Genomic DNA, 24,796 nt, shown 5'->3' with positions numbered 1-24,796 from the left:
GCCATTTATTCCAATAAATATTACATTTAGTTTACAAAACATGCAATTTATATTTTATTTTATATTAATAGATTTAGTATTAATAGTATTTTCATAATTTATGCAGTTTAAATTTATACAGTTATAAAGATAAGTACTGAATTTCGATTTAAATTATTGTTCCATGCATTATAATAATTTAATTTCGCCATTACTTCTATGCAAATCAAACAAACCATTTCCACCGTGATCATCTTGTAGGTGACCAGTGCGTTCGTTCCCGAATCCAGATCACGTGCGATCACGTTCATGATGAATAATCCCCTACGGGCACTCCTTCCTAGCCGCACTTTCCGAGTCTAAGAAAATAAAACAGAAAAACAAAAGTTAGAAGTTTTGAAGGAAAGGATAATAGTAAAAGCATTACGTTCCTATGAAGCGATATGTTTGATTGATTAAACAACACTATCAGTAGTTCACACACACTGGTCAGTATATTCGTTTCGTTTTGGTAGCGTTTCTAATCAGGCTGCTGTATTTAAACGAGCTGTCGCGGGCCCTTCCCCACGTGCCTGGAATCACGTGATTCAGTTTCAACATTACTTCTCGAGTTCGAGGGGGAGTTAGAGCGACGGTCTTTTGCGGTGTCTGTGCTTGACCTAGTTGTTGCAACTTATGGGTTGCCTTTTGGTGACGTCATGGTAAGATTATATTATTATAAAAAATAAATATTTTCAAACAATAAAACTGCTTTCAATACAAAGTGTTCAGTGCAAATGTGCACATAAAAACAGCTACCGTAAAAGTATAAAACTTTGCCTATTAACCTAACTTCGCCCACCTTTCTTCAGAAATTGTATCTGTAACTACTTTTAAGTTATTTCGCTTTTACTGAACTGTGACGCGCCGGGCAAAGTTATGTTAAAGGGCATAGTTTTTACTTTTACGGTATCTAATATTTTGTTACGGCAAAATATGCGTTTCTCCATTCTAGAAAAGGGTCGCCTTAATTGCACCTTTCTCGGGCACGTTATGAATTTACATAGAATATGCTTTCAGGAGATTGTTAATAATCCCGTTCAAATTTCGCCCGACACCTCGTGTAATTAGGAATTAATTAGTCTGTTGCCTAATCACCATAATGGAGGACGCTTTCCAGTTCCAATCGGCGGAGTGTTAATATAGGGCAAGGGGCGAGAAAGAGGAATATTTGCTTTATTTTCTTTATCGGATATTGGTTCTTTTGGCGTAGTGAAATCAAAGGGTCACACGAATATGAAAACAAAATAACACATAGGTACCTATATTAGGTACTCAAATATATATTTTTTCTGGTTCTGATGAAATTAGTAGGTAAATGCTTGTAATAATTTTCATATTGTGCTTGTGCTCAAAACGTAGATTTTTCGCAGAAACTCGCAATTGAAAGCCGCCTAACTTTAAGTAATTTACACAGAAATCATACAGAGTAAAAAAAAGAAATATGTTTTATAGGCTGCACTTACTTGGCGTATTTTATTTATGAAAAATGTGCATTTTTAGAACCAGTCGAAGTATTACTCCATGTTACATACGTATCTATCTGTGCTTTGTCCATTTAATAATTCAACTCCAACAGATATGCTAAATGGCCGATTTATAATTATGTCGTACTTTTTCGTTAGGTTTCGATAAAATTTGATGAATGTGTGAATGTGAAGTGATCCTTATTCTGTACAATATAAGCATTATTTCTCTATGTTACGAAAACGTTTGGTATGTTCGTACCTTAAAGGAAAACTACATACATTTTTTAGAGACAAGTTTTGATTTCGTATTTATTCCGCCCAGGACAAGCTCTTCAAATCAGCCAAATACTATCCAAATGTAACAAAATAGTTTAAAAGTTATAAAAGAAAGCAAGCGAACATGAAATGCAGAATCGCAAAAACGCATACTCGTATAACAAACACATTGTTTTCAAAACTAGTGAAGACTAAACTGAAATACGTAAACAGCCGTCATACTCACGTTTTACGGTCTAAGGATCAAGCAATGTATAAATAGGCTCTGACATCTATTATCGTCTAATAAAATAAAAGGCACAATATTCTACACTGAGCCGCCTTGTGTGTTATTCTATTCGCTTACCGAGCAATGAATAGAAAAATACTAGGGGCCTGTTTCTCAAAAGCTTGTAATTTGTAGTACCTACAAGCGGATGTCACTTTTTGACAGCTTTTGTTAGAAAGAGATTTCCACTTGTAATACAAGTTACAAGCTTTTGAGAAACGGGCCCCAAATTGCAAATTTCGGGACTAGGGGCCCGATTCGGATTTTGAAATAGACATCTATAAGATATCTTTTAGACATCACCAATATACGATAACGATATGTTTAAGATCATACCTGTCAAATTTGACATTTGCGCGATTCTGGAGATACTCTTGAACGATTTCCACAAGATATGGCTTAGAGATCCAATTCACATCTATTAGATATCTAATTCTATCTAACGTAAAAGTGACATTGGTTGCCCGAATTGCGCTGCAAAAGAGAACTAGTTGAAATCTAAACTATAACGTATCTAGAATAGATCTAGTACGTGTCGTCTCTTTTGAATATTTTGAAGTTCGAATACGGCAGTTAGTGGCTTCAAATGTTGGCAAATTCAGCGACTAATAAAATTGTTCAGCTCCTAATAAAGTTTCAGAATTATTTACACTGCTTGAGCGGTGGTCCACTGATGCATGGTTTAAGTAGATCTAGTATTTAATTATTTATATGAACGATTTAGAATCCTCATCTTTAAAATTCACCTCAGGTTTTAGACTTTATTGGTGATTAAATGGAAGCTAGACTATTAAGAGTTCTTCTAGTACGCTTCAATCGCATCATTGCAGCGCATCTTGCCGTATATTGGCATGATACATTATGAATAATAGCCAGCATCAAATACCTAGGAAATGACATCCAAAGTCGCAAAATATATCAGAAGACATCCTTATTCCAATGATAATAATGGTTTGTTACGATATATTTGGTTACTTGGGTTACTATATATTTAATGCTGACTGTACCTCCGAGATGTATTGCGGTGATTTCAAAATGCGACTAGATTAAGATCAAATTCAAAGTTGCTCAACTCGGTCTTGCTCGCGCAAGCATCGGGAACACACGTCCTGAACTATGGAGACGTCGACCCACGTGCTAACGAAAGGTCAAGGGCAGGCGTATTTCTGAACGCATTGTCAAAGGTCGCCAGATGTAAAAGAGCAATTTGCGCGATTGCGACGACATGTGACCCGTACATGTGGGGGTTCACGTGAAAGAGGCCCTGCAAGTTAGAGCAAGTTAGATTGTGAATTTACAAGTAAACACTTTGTGTTTCGGGTAGGATACGTCTGCTGCTGCTGGTTACTGTGACTTTCTAACGAAAACGGCCAAAAATTTATGCGAGTGTTTTTCAGATACCAGATACCCCTATTATATAATAAAACCACTTTTGTGTATTTCAAGGAATCCAATAAGTTGAAAATGTAGATTTGGACATTTATAGCGTGCGGTGGCAATGTTGTGGTGCAAACGTTTTGTCGAATTTTCTGTTTATTTATTTAAATTTGTCTCATAACACCACACTTCACGATACATAGTCGACTTCATGAAACTTAAACTCCTTGGAGCTGGCTAACAGAGGAAATGACACACCCAATTGGTTACTTTCATCCGGCACGGACTTTATTTCTGTGACCTACTTAGCTACATTTTACATAACTCGAACCACCTCGAGCTTGAAACCAGTGTTAACCTCCTGAGACCCAGAACCATTTGTTTTGTTTTTATATTTGGAATCCTTAGTTACTCAATGAAAGTTCAAAATATTTTTTGGAATATGTTCAAAAATTTGTATGCGGGGTCTTAGGAGGTTAAATTCATAATCATATTTCAACGGGGACATGCATTGCGCATTAACCAAGTTTTGTTTATGTCGTAAATTCATTATAATTTATAAAATTTAGAAATTCTTCATAGTATTGGAATCTTATTTGTTCTTCGTCTGTTATAGACGAGCAATATTATACTTACCTTTTATAGGTACACTTTAGTGTACGCAGAAGCGTCATCACAATCGATATATCGCTACAATAATTGGTCCCTTGCCGCGTTTTCACAATGCTGAAATTTGCAAATAACAAACATTACAATGTTAACACATCTCTGGTCATTATAGCACACGCCAAAACGAACAAAGAACGTAACGTAGAGGAGTAGGCAATTTTATGAAAAAAGAGGTCTTGCGACTCTCTCTTAATTTGTTAACTGTCTTTAATAATTTCGTTTTCCAAGATGAACTACTAGTTTTACACCAAATAAAAACTTGTAATGAGATGCTAATAAAGGCTCATTCCTAAACTTTCTTGTTACGCCATGGGCCGCGCTGCTACTCGTAACTTGTTTTATAATTGAAATTCCTAATATTTGTTTGAATAAATTTGGCCGTTATTAAGTAGACAGACATTTTAAGCTACTACCTTCAGTTGTTCGAATCTACATATGGTCAAAGAGTATAGATTTTATAGAAAGTTACTATCATGGCGTTAATTTCAGTATTTACAAATTAACACATATCAGTGAAAGAATAAGGATCAAAGTCAAATGGCGTTCTAACAGTTTTAATCTTTTGTCAAAAGAGGGCGGTGAATTTACTGTGGCTACATAATTTACCATGACAGTAACTCTCTATAAAATCTATACTCATTGATATGGTTAAGGCAGGTAACTTTATTTGTCTAATATAAACAAACGTGTTAAGCCAGAGCACTGATCAATTTACTGTCATTGTATCATCATCATCGTAATTTTAACGGCTCTTGACGTTGGAGTAATCGCCATTCCGTTTTTCTCTCTGCCACTGTTTTGAGCTCCTTATACATTGATTTTATAACCCGTGTTTCACAAATAAAACATAACTTACTTTCTTTGTACTTTTTCTTTTTTTTATCTTTACTAAAGAGCTTTATCGCTTAGCGATTATGTCGCTCCATATAATCAACATACAATCACCCTGATTTACGATTACTAAGGCCTTTCTTTGTACTTATTAAGCAGATATTCAAAACTCTGCACTTAAGAGCAGCGCGAATCCTTCTCCTACAAATTCTCTGTAACACAAACAAATTCAGGAGGAATGTAGGCTGACAAATTACTTAACCCTCCCCGTAAGAAAAACAGTCGTCAAACGTTAAAAGGCAATCGAGTTTTTTACAGCCTGGGAAGGCGGATTAGAACGGTTTTTCTTTGACGTGGATTTAATTATTGTTCGTAGAAATATGTAATGTTTTTTTATAGCTCGAGGTAAAGTAAACGTATGGTGCTCGACGCGGTCCCAGTACATGTCATCTTGAAACTTAAGTCATTGTCAATAGAGGTGATAGCAGGGTGTCATCTATTGGGCATTAGCATGTCGAACTGTGCCTTACTGTGAACTAGAACTAGACTCGCATCATTCGCAGACGTTTCTGCTTGTTAAATATTAAAATTAGAACTAGACTGTTTTCATGGTCTGTTTTCATGCACTTTTTGACCTGACATTTCAATATTGTTCTTACTGTAGTCAATTTGTGTAAGATTGTCCCATATTAATCATTCATTATTTATATACATGTATTTATTTCAAAAATCATAAACTCACTTATGTGTATCCAAGTATTGTGTAAAAGTTTAATGGAAATATGTCCAAAGCAATTAGCCTCCCGATCGCCGCGATCAAACGAGTTACTGCATGAATGGGGTTTAGATTTAAATGCAAAAGCCAATTCAGAACAACGGTAAGAACAGTTTCACGGGTCAAATATTCGGCAACCGGGAAAGCTCCAGCAAATCGTGCCACTAAAAACGTCCATGCTCTCATTCTACAGCTTTCAGATTCCGAAATGTAAACTCTATTTTATATATTTTAAGGCTGATTTCTCTTTTGGAATACGAGGTTGGCGAAATAAGTTAAAATGTCACTGGTCCAAAAGCTGCAAGCGCGGTTAAGTGCGCCGCCATTGAAGCGTAAATATAAATTCGACCGAGCGTAACTTTCGTATGTACATAGATAGAAGTACTACAATGTTCTTAGACATAGTGATGTTAGCCATAAAGCAAAATGTTCCTATAACACCGGAATTTCATGGAAACTTAGACTTATAGGAGAGCATAAAATCTGTGTAAGATGTCCCCTGTTATAAAAAAAAAAAAATCCCACAAATACGTTTTGAGCAACAGAGTTGAGCGTGGAACAAAGTTTCTGTAGGTATAGGTAAACAGTTTCGATTCTTATCTTGTTCGAAAACAGTCATTATATTATCATTAACATTTCGACAAGCCTCAATACACTCACCTTAAGGGGACGGTATATGACGTTTTCGATTTAGACCTCACTTTGTGCAATCAATTTCTTCAATGAATGATTAATAACTGCATTAAATTATACGTAAATCTGTTCACGAAGAAGCCGTGTACCGGCTCTTCACGCCATATTTTTTTTTATTTCCTGTAATTCTCTACAAATCGACACTAAAAGTGTCCAAAAATCAAAATATGGAGTTCCGTTTGAGCAAGACGCATTACAGTTTTGTCTTTGACAGTAATTGAGTTGTTGTGGGATTTTGAAGGCTAGATAACTAAACTACCAGATTATTATCTACTTATATTTTTACTCACAAATACAACACAGAAATTCAATCCCCAATGTAAACTTTCGTATAATTTCCATACATTGACGACATCACTCAAAACTCTTCTTCGAGTCAGATGGCCGTTGGCCTTGCATCGAAGCAGACGTGTACATCGTCATAGCTCGTTTTTGACATTAATAAAGACATTTCATCATATACGCATACGAAAATGTATACCAGTAGATAAATTGTATTTCATAAAATAGGGTAAATAAATATAATCACGTCGAGCTCCAGTCAAATTTTAAATGTGAGTTGTTGTTATTTACGGGTCGTAACGGTCGAAAACAGCAGTAAATTATCCTAAAACAATACGATTACAATCGAATTTAAGTAACTTGTTCCTTCAAAACCCGCTTAAAATTAAAAAAGTTTAAAGACTCGTTTTACTGATTGGGATTGATTTTCATTATGCTGGTATCAATTTTGCGTCATTATAAAAATGTATATGACTTGTGTACGTCAATGACTTTTGATGTCAATTAATTGTAATCTTGTATTTATGTTAGAGAATATTATATGTTCATTTAAATATTACTCATCTATTAATACGAAGCGTAATTCGTTTAATACCTAAAGACTTGCAGTGTCTACACCTACTTTGTTGACGTTCGTTCCGTCTATGTATGCGATTACGTAACGTGCTGTTCTGATAATCTTCAAGAATCAAGATAATTAATAACGGCAAGATCAGCATAGTACCAGCGAGTTTTGCGGATTTGGAGACCGAGATGAAGCTTACAGGCCAATATCGCTGCGGCCTGGCCTGCTTATTGTTATGTGTATAAATCGAATGTTATATTAATTTACTATAAAAAACAATGTTTTATTTCAATGACATTCTGTGCGTAGAGGTATGTATGTTCCGGTGATTATAAGAATTATGTCCACACAATAATCGTGCAAAGCAGAGACTGCATTATTTCTTTACGGTATAAGCGGTAAGGAAAAACTCATTGGTATCCTGGCTCGTACCAATGAGTTTTTCGGAACTTATGTACGAAATATCATTTGATATTTACCACTAGCTTTTCGGTGAAGGAGGAAACATCGTGAGGAAACCTGCATACTCGTAGTGCATACATTTGCGAAGAAATTCAAAGCTGTGTGTGAAGTCCCCAATCCGCATTGGGCTAGCGTTGAGATTATTGTCTATACAGGGTGGTCCAAACCGTGACGTCCAAAAATCGTGGGCTATCATAATGTACCCCATATGTATGTTAGCCGATTTTTCGTACTTTTCAAGTTATGATTTTTTAAGCTTTTAACTTTTCCTATGTAGGTAATATTCTCCGACCGTCCTTAGTCTGGGACCGGTCTGAAAACCAGCGCCGGGCACCTAGGCCCGGCACACGCTGAGACTGGAACCCTTTGCCTAATACAAAGATCTTCTCACTTTTGTTTTGTATATGATAACAACTGTTTTATTTTATTATGTAAGTAATTCTAACTCTATTTTATGTTCATGTATGTGGCAATAAACAATTCTTATTCTTATTCTATTCTTATTCCTATGAAATTCCGGGGTTCCCATACAGAGTGGCTGAAAAATAACTGCATTCCGATGCCAGGGAGGTGTTGGGATTATACTGAGCAACTTTTATTATGGGACCAACCCCGAAATCGCGAAAAAAAAATTGGCTTTTTATACATTTTGGCTAGTCCATTTTCTATGGAAGGGTAATTTTTTTTCGCGGTTTCGGGGTTGGCCCCATTGTAAAAGTTGCTCAGTATAATCCCAAAACCTCCCTGGCAACGGAAATGCAGTTATTTTTTAGCCACTCTGTATGGCAACCCCGGAATTTCATATGAAAAGTTAAAAGTAAAAAAAAATCATAACTCGATAACTACGAAAAATCGGCTAACATACATGGGGTATATTCTGATAGCCCACGACGTGAGGAATCTAAAAAAAAATTTTTGTACGTCAAGTACTGAATTATTATTATTATTATTTATAGGCGGTACGGTACCGTTATTATTTATCAATACCGCTTCGTTTTGAAGGTACTATACCTGTTGAAATATAAAGTACGGTACCGGTATAAAATTGCAGCAGGTACAACAATTTTTTATAGGTGTACAGTCAGCTGCAGAGAAAAGGTACCACCCCTGCATACAATCTTCTATGCAGGGGTGACCTGCAGCTGACTGTACCTAAACCATCACTGACCGAGCGTAGGCGAAGGTCTCCGTTTCAGCTTGGGCAAAAATACTTTCGTTTGTTCGAATGTTCTCCTTTGCATATCACATTTCTCAAATATCTCGAGAAAATTTGTAAGCAGGTTCGGTAGTTGGATATAATTACTCGGTTTCTTTTTTTTTATAAGTTCTAATAGGCAGAGATTGTCATAAAGGACTTAAGCGACAGTAGGGTCTGTGGTACTTAAGACCATTGTGATTATTCGTAGTGTCCGACCGAAGATTCGGTTTCGGTTTCGGTTTCGGCCAGTTTCGGCCATAAAATCATGTTTCGGCCGTAGTTTTGGTTTCGGCCAAAAAACGGCCGAATCTTTCGGCCTGGCCGAAACATACGAAATAGTACTTCGTATTATGAAACTAAACTATGTGACAAAGACCAAAAGTTGGGGAGCAAGTAGGACAACAATATTTATATATACAGAAATTTGTGTTTCGGTCGGACACTAATTATTAGGTACTTACTGATTACGCTGCGCCGCGTGGAACGTGAGGTGCGTTGGGGTAAGTACATACAAATCATTCAAGAAAAAAATCCCTTTTAAGATCACTCGTGTGTCTGCCCCTAATAGACTAATTCCATTGAAATTTGGTACACATTTTTCACATATGACAAAGAGTCGGTGATCCAAAGATGAACTAGTAACGTAAATAAATAAACTTTTAACTTTGCGGCCATTTTTTTGTATCGTGTGATATATCAGATATTAAATTGTAAGATATTTACTAATAATAAGCATTGGTCACGTAAATTATTTTTAGTCTTTTTTTGCAAGTATGAATGATATAGAACATTATTTCAATTATTTTTAAAATTAAGCCTATCCAAAGGCGACTTGGAAGATGTGTCATGGGGATCTATATTCGTTGGGTGAAAAACAAGTTTTTTTGTCTAATTATCGTTTAAAACACAATCGATCGGCAATAACGCGGGCACATAAAACAAAAAACTTCTTTTTTCACTCATAAAACTCCTTAAACCTAATAAGAGCTAAACAAAAACAAGTGCGAGTCGGACTCGCATTCTAAGGGTTCCGTATATTAAGTCCGTCTCACGCTTGACTGCACATTTCTTATAGATTTTCCTGACATATATAGGTAAAGAACTACTTTGTGTATTTTTTTCAAAATTTTAGATCCAGTTGTTTCGGAGAAAGTGGGCGGAGAATGATCATTTTTTGCCTATTTTCATGAATAACTGCTGAACTATTAATCCTAAAATTATAAAAAAAATATATCTTTGAGATTCTTACAATGAGCTCTTTTATTTGATATGTATCACTATATAGTTTAAAAAACATATATTTTAATTTTTTCATTTACCCCCCCCCCCAAAAATGGCTACCGTATTTCAAATTCTCTAAAATACATTTTATTTACGTTACACGTCCATCTTTGGGTCACAAATTTACATTTGTGTGCCAAATTTACATATGTGTGCCAAATTTCAACTGAATTGGTCCAGTAGTTTCGGAGAAAATAGACTGTGACAGACGGACGGACAGACAGACAGACGCACGAAGAATTATATGTATATGCACTTATCCCAACGCACCTCTCGTTCTACGCTGCGCGGGGTTCATTGCCGCTCCTACCGCCGTAAGTTTAAGTACAACTACATCATCAAGGCTACGATCGAAGATAATCAGTTCAGCACTGAAATAATAGCGGTGGAATGCCAGTATAATATTTAATTATTTATTTTAATTTTATAAATTTAATAGCAAAATAAATAGCGAATATACGATACTCGTACAAGTAAATCTGTAAAGATCTTAGGGGTACATCAGCCGACATATATTATTAAATTTTATTTTGTCGGCCTTAATTACATTTCCACCCTGCCGAAACTTTATTTATTTAAATTTTTAATTGAATTGATTTTTCGCCTTATGAATAACCGTATAGAGTAGTAAATAACATTTTACATCTGACTTAATGACATCTGGGTTTATTCGGTTTTACTTTACAAAACGCGTATCTCGACAAAGCCATAATATGCAGAAAATAGTTAACAATCAAATGAATTAAATTAGAATTTAAATACGTCACGTGTGACATGAACAGACAAGGAGAGCAAAATTTAATGTATTGTTTCTCTTTCTTCTTTCAATGGAACGTTTTTACAGTTTCTGTTCCTCAAAAGAGGTCAGTGGTTAACACTAAACTCAAAACGCTATCTTAAAAAAACTTGATGGGTCAATGACCTGTCCCAGTAAAGTGAGGTAGTGTGCGTGAAGTGCGCTTGTGTGTGAAATGGGGTAAATTGACAGAATCTGAAAATTTACCCACCTCTACCGTCACCTTAACCGTTTTCATCCAACGCGCACATGCCCGGCAACCTTCATTCGGCCTCCCAAACTCTTTTGTCGTACGTTTTACTATTCGATAAATTTCGCGATCATCCGTTTTATAAAGCAATATGCCTTGCCAGCTCCTTATCTCATATTGTCTTCTTAAATACTCATACTTGTTTTCTTTTACAAAGTTATTCCTTGAACTTCAAGGTTGCTGATGTAGAAGTGAAAATCCATATTCGCTCAGATATTACTGATAGAAACTGCACAATAAACCAGAGAGCAGAAGCGTTCTTATGTAACGAACCATTCACTGAAACCTGGAACGCTTATTCTTTTTAACCCCTGTGCTAGGCTTCCGTCATAGCGTATAAATAAAAAACAGGAAATCAACAAATACAATAAAGCTGGCTATCGTTACCGTTAAATTGCGATGAAATTTTTTATCCCAAGATCTAAGATATCATACTTACAAATATTACAATTTTGCAACAAATACCTCTTTTACCTATACAATATAATTCCTTTTTAGGGTTCCGTAGCCAAATGGCAAAAAACGGAACCCTTATGGATTCGTCATGTCTGTCTGTCCGTCTGTCCGTCTGTATGTCACAGCCACTTTTTTTCCGAAACTATAAGAACTATACTGTTTAAACTTGGTAAGTAGATGTATTCTGTGAACCGCATTAAGATTTTCACACAAAACTAGAAAAAAAAAACAATACGTTTTGGGGGTTTACCATACTTAGAACTGAAACTCAAAAAAAAAAATATTCATCAAACCCATACGTGTGGGGTATCTATGGATAGGTCTTCAAAAATAATATTGAGTTTTCTAATGTAATTTTTTTCTAAACTGAATAGTTTGCGCGAGAGACACTTCTAAAGTGGTAAAATGTGTCCCCCCCCCACTGGAACTTCTAAAATAAGAGAATGATAAAACTAAAAAAAATATATGAAATACATTACCATGCAAACTTCCACCGATAATTGGTTTGAATTGAACGAGATCTAGTAAGTAGTTTTTTTTAATACGTCATAAATCCCCTAAATACGGAACCCTTCATGAGCGAGTCCGACTCGCACTTGGCCGCTTTTTTTATTATTTCGCCCTAGGAGCATAAAGTTAGTTTTACGATTTATTTTTATTTATTTATTTGTGAAATGTTTACATGACCTTACAGACAGATCCAATGCGCCATGAAACTTAACATTAACATATACCAAGCAGGTACATATAACTATTACAAATAACAATCAGGTACAAACAAACGATAACCTTACTGTTAAATAAACGAGCGCTGTGTGAACGCCGCACCGCCGTATTTACTATTTTGCTACCACCATGTGCTTTACATCAAAGGTAATGATAGAATGCGATAACACGGAGTCGGACACCCGTGAAGCTTCGCTTCGCTAATGGACTGTCTACCTATTTATCTTCAATGATTTAGTGAAAATAGGTTTCAAGTCCAGACTTGTAGACTTTGTTTTGAGATTGCGTTGAAGTTGTTTTGTCAATGTTTGTCCCTAAATAGATAGTTTTTCATTACTTATACTAATGGAACAATTTTTTTATTGTTTTTAAACTTTAAACATAAGCAGAGAAGAGAATAATAAGGAGAAATGTGTTGAGCGCTGTTAATGATGATTACTTTAAGAGCTTTCAAGACATTAAATTGTTAAATGACTTAATAAAAAACTGTAAAATAAATTTAATAATTTGTTAAAGTAAGTACAGGTACCTTTAGCTTTATATACTAGTTTAGGAGCCTATAAATATACAGTAAGGTAGAAGCTTCGTTTGTGGATTTTACTACTCAGAGTCATAAAATAAAATAAATTTGACTGCCAATTATACGAGCGCTGTATTCAGCCGTATTTGCCACAGTTCTGCTAGGTGCTTGAAAGGAACGCGGTTATCACACTGATCCGTACGTACACCGATCCGGTGTATGAGTGAGACAGCGCTATGCACGTATATAGCGATGTCTTGCTTACACACCGGTGCGGATGTCAAAACCGCCTAATGAGTAATTATGTGAAGCCGGACGCACCCGCAAAGCTTTGCTGCTTTATGGACTGTCTGTATACTTCTCTCCATTTAATTTTAGTGACGGGGCGTCATACAAATCGGAAGGCAGGCCCGAGTTCATGGCATATTTTTTAGGGTTCCATAGAAAAAACGAAGCCCTTATACATAGGATCACTTTGTCTTCCATCCGTCTATCTGTCTGTCAGTCAAGACCCTTTATCTCGGGAGCGCGTGGAGGTATCGTTTAAAATTTAAAACCTTATACTCGGGTCTACGGTCCCTTGAAGATGTGAAAAAATCAAGCTTCTAAGGTAGTGTAAAAAAATGATACGCCCTCCATATCTCCACCATTATTTGCTTCCAAATGTATAAGGTATTCGCTGACTCCACTTCAGATCAAGGCGAAAATTTTTCCAAGTTTTGAACCCCATTAAAACTTAGTATAATTAAAAGCACAGTGTTCATAAATTACAAAATATTTCTAAAGATAGTTACGACCATGACCCCAAATCATACCCAAGCTCAATCTAACGTAAAACAGCCAACTCAAGCGTAAATTTACGCAAAAAATAACGCTAAATGGACAATGACGGCCATGTAAATGACGTCCACGCAAGCGTGAATTCACGCCACCTCTCGCCCTCGGGTGCTTACATATAATGTAAACAAAAACCGGACAAGTGCGAGTCGGACCGTGATAGCTAGACAGTTGAAATTTTCACAGATGATGTATTTCTGATGCCGCTATAACAACAAATACTAAAAATTCCTCCCATACAACAAACGTGATTTTTGACCGAAGTTAAGCAATGTCGGACGGGGTCAGTACTTGGATAGGTGACCGTTTTTTTGCTTGTTTTGCTCTATTTTTGTTGATGGTGCGGAACTCTCCGTGCGCGAGTCCGACTCGCACTTGGCCGGTTTTTAGAATTTGTTGTTATAGCGGCAACAGAAATACATCATCTGTAAAAATGTCAACTGTCTATCACGGTTCATGAGATACAGCCTGGTGACAGTGAAGTCTTAGTAATAGGGTCCCGTTTTTACCCTTTGGGTACGGAACCCTAAAAACAACGCTGTTGTAAAATTAACAATGCTTTTAATTATCGTGAATAAGTAACTATCGACCTGATGGAATAAACTTTTCCATTTCAGGATACCTAATTCGAATTACTTATTTCGGTAGGTACTTATATCTCATTTACATATTGTTGAGAATGTTGAGGCTGGCTTTGGTATAAGCAAACTTTTTAAGTTGTCTGTTCTTGAAATGTTGTCTTATGTTTGACTAAAATATTCATGCTTCCCAACTAGGGAACAAAAAAAATATTTATAGGAAATATTATTTGATTTGTTTGGTAAAAGGCGCCTAGCCTTTCAAAGATAGCATACACCAGAGAATTTAGGACGGGTACCGCCGTGGCCGGGGTGGTCTAGTGGTCAGGACCTCAGGGACGTTAGCCACGTAAGCTGAAGACGCGGGTTCGATTCCCGCCTCAGCCACCGGTAGACTTGGTCACTTTTTCTTTACGTAGTGTATGATGTCTATTTCAGTTTATAAAATATTTTACTACTATAATAGGTACATAGGTAATAAGTTAATAACAGAACAAATAAACTAAAAATTAAAATTAAAACTAAACTATAAGTTTCACTTTAGGTTCAGAGCTACGATGGAACACATGACATAAACCTACTCGTACATAATAATGCTAAAATCGTAATATTTCCTGTGGGCGCGTACAAGGGCACAGGAAATGCCTCGCATTTCTTTTTCTGTGTGATATGGCAATTGGCATGAAAAATATCCTCTTCTTAAGTCTGTAGGTTAATATGCTTGACATCTGAGGTCAGTCTGTGTACCTATGTTTATATAAAATATCTAAACATTAGGTACATGTATGTTTTGAATGTGTTAAACTTTAACTTTAATTTATCTTCATTTTACGTACAGTGTTGCTTAGTTTTTTTCAACTCTAGGTCGTATTTTTAATTAATACAAAAAAGTTTACGTGCAGTTGACTCCGATTAATGTCAACATTGTCTTCTTATATCCCTAGGGACGAAACCAGAGCCGGCTAGAAATGGGTTAGAACGGGTAACGCTATTCGCTTATTTTATCTTTATTTTATAGGACATGTTGACGGTATGTGTAGTTATTGAGACTATTTTCCACTAACTTAACTTAAAACAGCACTTAACTTTTATTCCCAGATGTCATTAAACAATATGCCATAAATATTATAAAATAATCCATTCAAATATCGAATACTTACACAGTCAAACTTTTCATAACTAATTTATCTAAAATCAATCCATGTTCACAAATCATCGCCTATGAGTTACAAGCCTAATTAAATTATCAAAACAATTACAAATACTGAACTAATACCCCAGGTATGGTTCAATTTGCCCCACAGCGTCTCCGTGCTATAAACTTAGTACAAACACTATCGGCAGCGTGTGTACTATATTGTTTGTTACTCAAATAGCTCCGATGACATAGCTGACACGGTCCGCCGCTGCGAATATTGATTTGTGCAAAATAATGTGTGCTTCACCAATTTCACAAAGTGATCCTGCCGTATTATGACACTTTATGCTTTTAACTCTGAAGCTATTAGCTATGAAGCTGAAGCAAAGTAGTTAATTAAAGAAAATTTACATTGTTGTTACATTACCTATATTAGAATAATACGAATAGAGAGTTCTTGATTCTTTAGGATGCAACACTGCATATACTTTTGTAAAAAAATAAACTGATGGTTTGGTTTCTGATATTCTGATACGTTGCCTATCGGCCCGATTCGAACTTTAAGATAGGTACGTCAATATTAATACGGTTTGATACGATATGGATTAGATATGTCAGTGTCAAAAGTGACGTTTCTTCAAACAAAAACGCCTGTATGTAGGTTCAGTGTGAATATAAACTTTTATATGGTCCAATATGTGCACATGAACAGTCAACGTTACCTGCCACCCTGGAATACTTTTCCAAATAGAGTTTACCTTTAACAGTTCGCGTTCTAAAGTAGGTTTCTGTATGTGTAGTTGTGTACCTACAATCTAATTGTTCTACCCATAGAAACATATTTCATTTTGTTAAGCTATTACAGTAAACTTTTGACGCATATTCTGATCCACTACTTCTGATATGTACATATCACTCTATTGCTAATTTTTAAGTAGGTCAATGATACAAAAGATAGCCTTTAGCTGATTTATATCTGAAATTAAATAAAAACCTAAATTAGTCATAACGCGACTGCCGAACGGGCTAGAACTCTACGAGAATAAATGAGGATAGAACTTCACAATGTGATTGCTGGATGGTTTTAAGTTAAGTTTTTCTTAACTTAGACGTGGAAAAATGGAACTTGGTGAATACAATTATTTTTCCCTAGCATAGGGCCCTCGCTTGTCAGGCAGAGAAGCGCAGAGAAACATTTAAAATGGCATTTGGAAGTTTAAAATTATTTCGTAAATGTTAAATGTTAATGCGTGTTTCTTGTTGTTTAGTTAGAATTGAGCTTGCTTAATGTATCTTGTATCTCGTGATCAAATACGACCATTAATCTTGTACTAGTCTAAACAGCTTAGAAACGTAAAAATTGAATGATTACCATCGCCAGCATGTTTACTACCTATAATAGGTACATGTTTATCGTGTAAAGATATTTATAGGTGTGTTGTAAAACCACCCAACTATTTATTTAAAGCCAATAATCTCCCAAGTATTGTCCAAAACTAACTGCAATATTATAGTATTTTATGCAACCGTTGTTTAAGAGAGGTCAAAAAAGGCGAGTGGCGTGAGTAACAATCCTTAAATTGTTACTCACGCCACTCGACACCGAAAATTGTTAATAAAGACGCCACCGAGTATTTTGTGACTCAGTTAAACAACGTTGCATACAATACTTTTTCTACGACCAAGCACTTACTTTGAAATAAAATTGTAAATTTAACAAATATTTTTCATTCAAGAAGTAGCAAATAATCCGGTACGGGCGGGAAAAGAATGAATGAAATAAAAAAATAAAAAAAGCGGCCAAGTGCGAGTCGGACTCGCCCATGAAGGGTTCCGTATTTAGGCGATTTATGACGTATAAAAAAAACTACTACTAGATCTCGTTCAAACCAATTTTCGGTGGAAGTTTACATGGTAATGTACATCATATATTTTTTTTAGTTTTATCATTCTCTTATTTTAGAAGTTACAGGGGGGGGGACACACATTTTACCACTTTGGAAGTGTCCCTCGCGCAAACTATTCAGTTTAGAAAAAAATTATATTAGAAACCTCAATATCATTTTTGAAGACCTATCCATAGATACCCCACACGTATGGGTTTGATGAAAAAAAATTTTTTGAGTTTCAGTTCGAAGTATGGGGAACCCCAAAAATTTATTGTTTTTTTTCTATTTTTGTGTGAAAATCTTAATGCGGTTCACAGAATACATCTACTTACCAAGTTTCAACAGTATAGTTCTTATAGTTTCGGAGAAAAGTGGCTGTGACATACGGACGGACAGACAGACGGACAGACAGACAGACAGACAGACAGACATGACGAATCTATAAGGGTTCCGTTTTTTGCCATTTGGCTACGGAACCCTAACAAGTCTATGGTTCACTCATCTGTCAGAGATGACAGTTAAAATTAGGTTGGCAACAATGTATTTCATACAATATTTTTTAAGTGGTGATTACACGAAGTATCGTAAAAGTGCCAAAAAGATACTGCGTGTATGCACGAATACTTTTTTGGGGAATAGACTAAACACTTGTTTTGACAACTATATAAAAGTACGGGAGTAGAAAAAAATGTGAAGTAAATTTTCAGCTATTGGAAAACATTCTAGGTCTCTACCTACAAATGGTTTAACACTGATTTAAACTTTCACGATTTTTACACATTATTAAATTATACAACGGGACTTAATCGCGTATCTAAGTTTTAAGATTTACCTCCGACGTTTCGAGGACGGCGTTGTCCCCGTGGTCTCGGAGAAGACTGGCTTAAGTTGACATCAGCATCGTCTAACCGCGCGAGTTTTTCGAACTACCCGCACTTGGTCTTGTTTATCCGCTTGAACGTTTTGCGCACTAGGGATGTCACTCTGTCGACACACAACACTAACGATATTCGATTTATCGACTGTCGATATTCGTTTACGCTTACATTTACTAATGACTGGATTCCATGTGGATGAGATCTTGAAACCCTCGTCCCGATTGATATTACTATGTTTTTTGATTTCAATGGCTTCCCGTACTTTCCTGCTGTAGAAATGACGATCCGTGGACAGGATTTTAGGGTTATGCAGCTCAATCCAGTGGTTTGGTCCTGACTCCAGTAAATGCTCAGCCACGGCTCATCCACATGGAATCCAGTCATTAGTAAATGTAAGCGTAAACGAATATCGACAGTCGATAAATCGAATATCGTTAGTGTTGTGTGTCGACAGAGTGACATCCCTAGTGCGCAAAACGTTCAAGCGGATAAACAAGACCAAGTGCGGGTAGTTCGAAAAACTCGCGCGGTTAGACGATGCTGATGTCAACTTAAGCCAGTCTTCTCCGAGACCACGGGGACAACGCCGTCCTCGAAACGTCGGAGGTAAATCTTAAAACTTAGATACGCGATTAAGTCCCGTTGTATAATTTAATAATACAAATGGTTTTATAGAATTTTAATCGACACTATTTTCCAAGATTTCATATTTAAAGGAAAAATAAAAGGTCCTTACTAATATTTATAATATAATATGACAATTTGATCACCAATTAAATTTCATCCTGTAGTTAAAGTCGTGCTTGCGTTTAGTCTGTTCGGAAAAAGTGAAGAGTCGTGGAATGTATTGGGCCCCATACATTCCACGACTCTTCTCTCTCCGCACAGACTCTAAAAGTAATATTAAACAATGCAGTATGCCACATTACATATCTACGGATCGCTCACTGCTGACTATCCATGGATTTTTGCAGTGTTGGAATGCTTCGAATTGAAAAGGACTACGGGATTTTACACGGCTCTTGGTGCATTTTTCCAATATTGCTGAGTTAACTGACGTTGCGTTTTCAGATGTCGTTATACCTATGAAATTCATAGTGTCTTTGTAATATAAAAAGTATGGTAAATGTCTTGTATAATTTTAGACGTCAATTATTCGCACTTACATTTGGCAGATAATTGATGAGCTATAACAGGGTGTTTAGTATTTCCCATTATATATATATGAAGATTACGAAGTTGAACGTTACCTTTAATATCGAGGAGAATCCTAATGTACCTATAATATAATAAAATAGGCCGAAAAAAAAATTTAAAATATTTTTGTTAAATTATAAGATTATAACTTTTATAATATACAAATATTTTTTAGGTAATGAATACCAATGAAATATAATTTCAATATCAAAATCCTCCCCTCCTTTCTACACTCGACTTTTTTGTCAAAATGTTCAACCTCTCTTTATAAAAAGCATCTAAGGGTAACATTCCATTTCTGACCGCAGCTGCACTACTGGTACTGAACGCGTCGCTGTTACTGTCAATTTCCATAGTAAAATGAACAGTAGTGCAGCTGCGGTTGGAAATGGACCGTCACCTTAAGCCGTCCCGTCGTCTCTTAAGGGGCCCACTGATTAACAGACCGCCGGACGGTATCGGCCTGTCAGTTGTTCGGAACTGTCAACTTTTTGTTCTAACTGACAGGCCGATACCGTCCGGCGGACTGTTAATCAGTGGGCCCCTTTACCTGCCTGCCTGGTAGCCGTCTTGCCACTCATCATTATCTGAATTTGTTTTTTCCGGATCTGAAACAAAGCTAAATCTAAAGTGATATCTCTTGTGATTATTTCAAGTCGTCACGACGTTAAACTCCACTTAGTGCAGTGAATATACGGCGTGAAAGCATCTTCAGACGTGTCCGTATACGACTAGTTTATAGTCTAGGTAGTCTAGACTCGAGAAGAAAGGCATTGCATTAAAGTTTTGACGATGCTCCGGCGATAACTTTAGCGCTGGTTTTATTAAGATCTCTAATGGTATATCTATTTACACCAGTATGTATGTAAATTACTTTTTAGTGTCTTCTTCAAACGTATATACCTCAAATTTAATAGCACATCAATTACGCGTGATTTAAAATTACATGCGTCTCTATTGCGATTATGCGATCAATAGTTCTAGAAAAAAAATGGTTAAACTGTGTTTTTTTTTTTATATGTATGTACCTATGTATACGTCACAACTGTTGTGCTGACAAGTCGATTAGGCCCTTTAAATGTAAAAGTCGTATCGAATTACGATAGGATTAGTTATTCAATAGCTCATACATATTACATATACAAGAAGTACAATTGAATTTGTAAAAACCGTACCGTAAATAATTGCAACGGAAAGAAAATTCCTACTATTTGAGAATTCATAGAACTGTTATCTGTTATGCTACCAATTTCAAAACTTGCAGCTTTTCTTTGAGTCCACGGAAGCTTTTAAACTGTTGAATTGGAAGATTCACTTGCAGAGTTATCAGCTTGAAATAAGTATTTTGACTGGAAATTTTGCTTTTATGGGACTACCTAATGCAACATATTAATTCTGTGAAATATTATTTTGAGATAGCAATTCTTTTATATCATTTTATTTTACCACGGATTATTTGAACGTGCTGTTGTATTACTTACATATACAGGGTGCTTCCTGTAACAGGAGCAATAAATTAAACTAAAGGCTGTACTCCTCAAACTGACCAACATTTGTTCAGCAACTTTTAAAAATTATGAATTCTTTAGACTTCCTGTTTTTCATACAAAATAAATATTGCCTTCAATGTACGCTGACATCAGTGTGTTTGACGTTGCTCGTCACGCTTTAAACATAATAAAATTTGCAATACATTGCGTCTTAGAATAAACTTTAAAGTGTAATAAAAATCAAAACATGAGTTATTTTCAAAAGTTGCTGAACAAATGTTGGTCAGTTTGAGGAGTAAAGCCTACAGTTTAATTTATTGCTCTTGTTACAGGAAGTACCCTGTATTATGATTAACGTAAATATAAAATAAAACTACTTGGTGGCATATTATATAATAATAGTACCTAATTTGTTCTGAATACCTACCTTTTAGCACTCGCAACGTTTTAATATCGTTTTGGTACACGAATGCGATCGAGAATAGTCCCCTTATTATTATTCAGTGATTAAGGCTGGCACTTGGTGATAGCAATTACGTATAATAATTCTCTTGCTAATTAATACTGACTTGTGAAGGAGCTTAACTCCTTTACACTTGACATTTGAGATGCAATTTAGGAATATTATATTATAGCTAACGTCACCCATGTGCCGCATGGCGCACCAAAGTTATGAAGCTACAACACTATTACACGATACGACATTATGACGTGGCTCGATGCGATGGCGTGATTGTCGTGTATGATTAAAAATCACAACACTGATGTCTCATTGGAGTCATTAGACTTTAGTCATTTTGCTGTTACTAAGAAGTAGCTTAATAAAAAGAGGCCACATTATCTTTAATTAAAGTATAGTGATACGAGAAACAGGTATTTTATTTTATTTTTATTTTATTTGTATATGTAAGTTTTGCCCAAAAACCGTATTAATTAGTTTTATTATTAAATTGTATCACTAATCCTTCTAACTTTTCTTCCTCTGGCCTGAAAGTTTACAGTAGGTACAGTCGCCATCAGATATATCGGGGCGGCCAAGTCGAAAGTATTCACAATATCTGAACACGCACTCTAACGCCGTGACAATAAAGGCGTGTTCAGATATTTGTGAGCACTTTAGCCGCTCCGATATATCTGATGGCGACTGTACCTACCGATTGGCTTACTTGTGTCACATTATGCCGACTCCATTATTAGCAGTACAATAATATATCTTATACTGACAAACACTGTACAACTAAATGTGATCGACAATGTTCTCAGGATCTTCCGTCGGGGAGCACTTCAGACCGATGAATATTCCATTGAGTGGAGGGTCACGTGGAGTGCCGATGTGATTCAGGATCAACATGACATGATGCCGTAAAATGAAATATACGCGGTTCTACGTGACAGAGACGTGCTCGTAGTTTTAACGTAGCAATTGTGAACGATATACGTTAATAGGGAAGTGTTACTAAACAGTCAAATCAGATAGATTGTTTGGTTAACCAATTTGCCATTAAAAAGGAGCTAAATTAAAAAAAAATACATAGGAGCTAGACCCTTCATCTCTATTTTGCGCTGCCTATTTCTACTGACAAGTTGATTTGCCAAATTTTTTGAAGTAAGTAAGTAAATACACTAAGTACCTATTGATGATAACGCATCTTGTAATGTTACGATAATAATGGAGACTGCAAACACATTTGTTCCCATTTCCTTGTGTTACTTAGGTATGGTACTTTATTGTTAGTATTGTTTAAAGCTTTTTAGAACAAATATGATAGCAAGTATAAGTTTAGATCACAATACACATCGTTTTATATCCTATGTATTAGCTTACATCAATGTTTTTTTTAAACTATATTATAATATATTTATAAACTATATTGAAAGATTAAACCTCGTATCCTCAACAAGATACTCAATAAATATCTGGGTACAAGTCCAGGATTTTTATGAAATTTTCTATTCTTAACTGACGATGTTCCATCGATATTTAGGTACTTAATCTAAACTAGACTGGATATCAGGATTTCACGAAAAGCGCTTTTATAACGACTTTACAACTTCACATCTTCGAAACACTGTATTGCACAACTATTTTGAAGAACAGGAGGTGAATGAAATGAAATATTGCCCTTGTTGACTAGGGTATAAGCAATGTAATATAAGCATTATGACATTCTTCATGGAACGTTCAAGAACAAACAAGAACAGTTTTCAAGTAACTTTGTAAAAGTTGACAACGTCTTAACTGCTATGGGAGATATTCCATGCTTTAAAATGTACATATTTAATTTTTCATGTATTTTGTTACAGGTAAAGCACTACGAGTTTTGTTAGAGGATAAGGTAACATTATTTGTTTTATAAAACGAAGACAAAATAAAGCTGCACATGCACTTATGTACATACTGAGAACATAGGTAAATCATTAAAAGTAAAATATTTAAGTGTTTCTTTATATACCTATAGATTCTTTACAGGTGGGCGTTTTTTTTTGTTGTCCCCTACACTTTTTTTTCAAATTTGGGATTTTTTATGTTATTTCTACTCAGAATCACGAGCTCTTTCTATCCTAATAGGAGAAAAAAAGTGTCCTAAGGTTTTTATTTTCATTTTTCACCATTTTTCATAGACTTTGTATGGCGGTCGCGAATTGGAAAGATCGAAAAATGTATGGAAATTTTGGAACACTTTTTTTTCTCCTATTAGGATAGAAAGAGTTCGTGATTCTTAGTAGAAATAACATAAAAATCCCAAATTTGAAAAAAAGTGTAGGGGATAACAAAAAAAACGCCAGGTATGTCTTTTTATAGATAAAAGTTATCTAGCTCGTGTACATAAACATTTCCTAATAATAATCTAATACATTTTATTAATCACCTAGTAGTAGGTATACTTGATTTTTGTCATTCACCTTATCCAGTACCACGGAGGCCAATTCTGACTTAATGATTTGTTATGGCATAATGTAGGTGCGTTATGTAACATTCCGACCTCTAAATAATACTGAAGACGAACGGGCTTCTAAAAACATCATTCCGGGAGTAATAGTGATTGATGTGAATGATTTTAACATGATGGATTCTGTAATTATAGTAAAACTATTTCGGATAGGTTCCCATTTATGGTGTATGAGATATAAATTTAAATAACAGACCAACTGTAAAGCAACTTCTACTTGCGGAAAAATAAAAGTTTAGTGTAATTAAGCTTTAGCTACTTTCTTTACAACTCTACTTTTACGTTGACGTTGTTGAAGTATTACATGTACCTATTTATTTATTTATTTAATCTAACAAGCAGCCTCTTTAGCAATTATATGTCAATAATTAATTTATATTAAACAAAATAAAAGTATTGCTACTTCATAAATTGGTAAAAATAAAATTAGTACACTTGAGTCTCAACTCTCCATTCCACAATATCTTCAGCACAAAGTGTTTTAATTAATGAAGCCTTCAATGAAGCGAAGACAAAGATGGTTGACTATCGATCCCTGTCTGTCACGTAGCCTCTAGCTGCATGCTTCGGTCAGATGGCGGCTGACCTACATTCTTTCACGGTTTAGGGTTCAGGCGGCCTAGCCAAGGTGACAATCGCTTGCGCTTCGCTATCGAATCGCTTTGTCTCTCTATCACTCTTCCATATTAGTGTGACAGTGACATTTGCGTTTCGTTCGCTACGCTACGGAGCGTTAGCGATTGGCATGTTGTCTACGGGGCCAGAGGGGCTACCGCGAAAACCGAAATTCGCAAATTGCGGGGATTTCTCTTTTACTTTAATAAAGCAGTAATTAGAGTGACAGATACAAAATGCCCGCAATTTGCGGGAGTCTTTCTCTTTTACTCCAATGAAGCCGTAATTAGAGTGACAGAGAAAAATGCCCG

General features: G+C 35.7%; 1 protein-coding gene across 3 annotated transcripts in view; it reads left to right on the top strand.

Annotated features, from left to right (window-relative positions):
* The window catches only part of LOC134654115 (serine-rich adhesin for platelets), a 381,264-nt gene that overhangs the window by 125,266 nt on the left and 231,202 nt on the right, over positions 1-24,796 (top strand). The gene's annotated exons all lie outside the window — the stretch shown is intronic.

The sequence above is a fragment of the Cydia amplana genome, chromosome 14, assembly GCF_948474715.1.
Source record: "Cydia amplana chromosome 14, ilCydAmpl1.1, whole genome shotgun sequence".
Classification (NCBI taxonomy): Eukaryota; Metazoa; Arthropoda; class Insecta; order Lepidoptera; family Tortricidae; genus Cydia; species Cydia amplana.
This window is presented reverse-complemented; position numbering and strand designations above follow the sequence as displayed.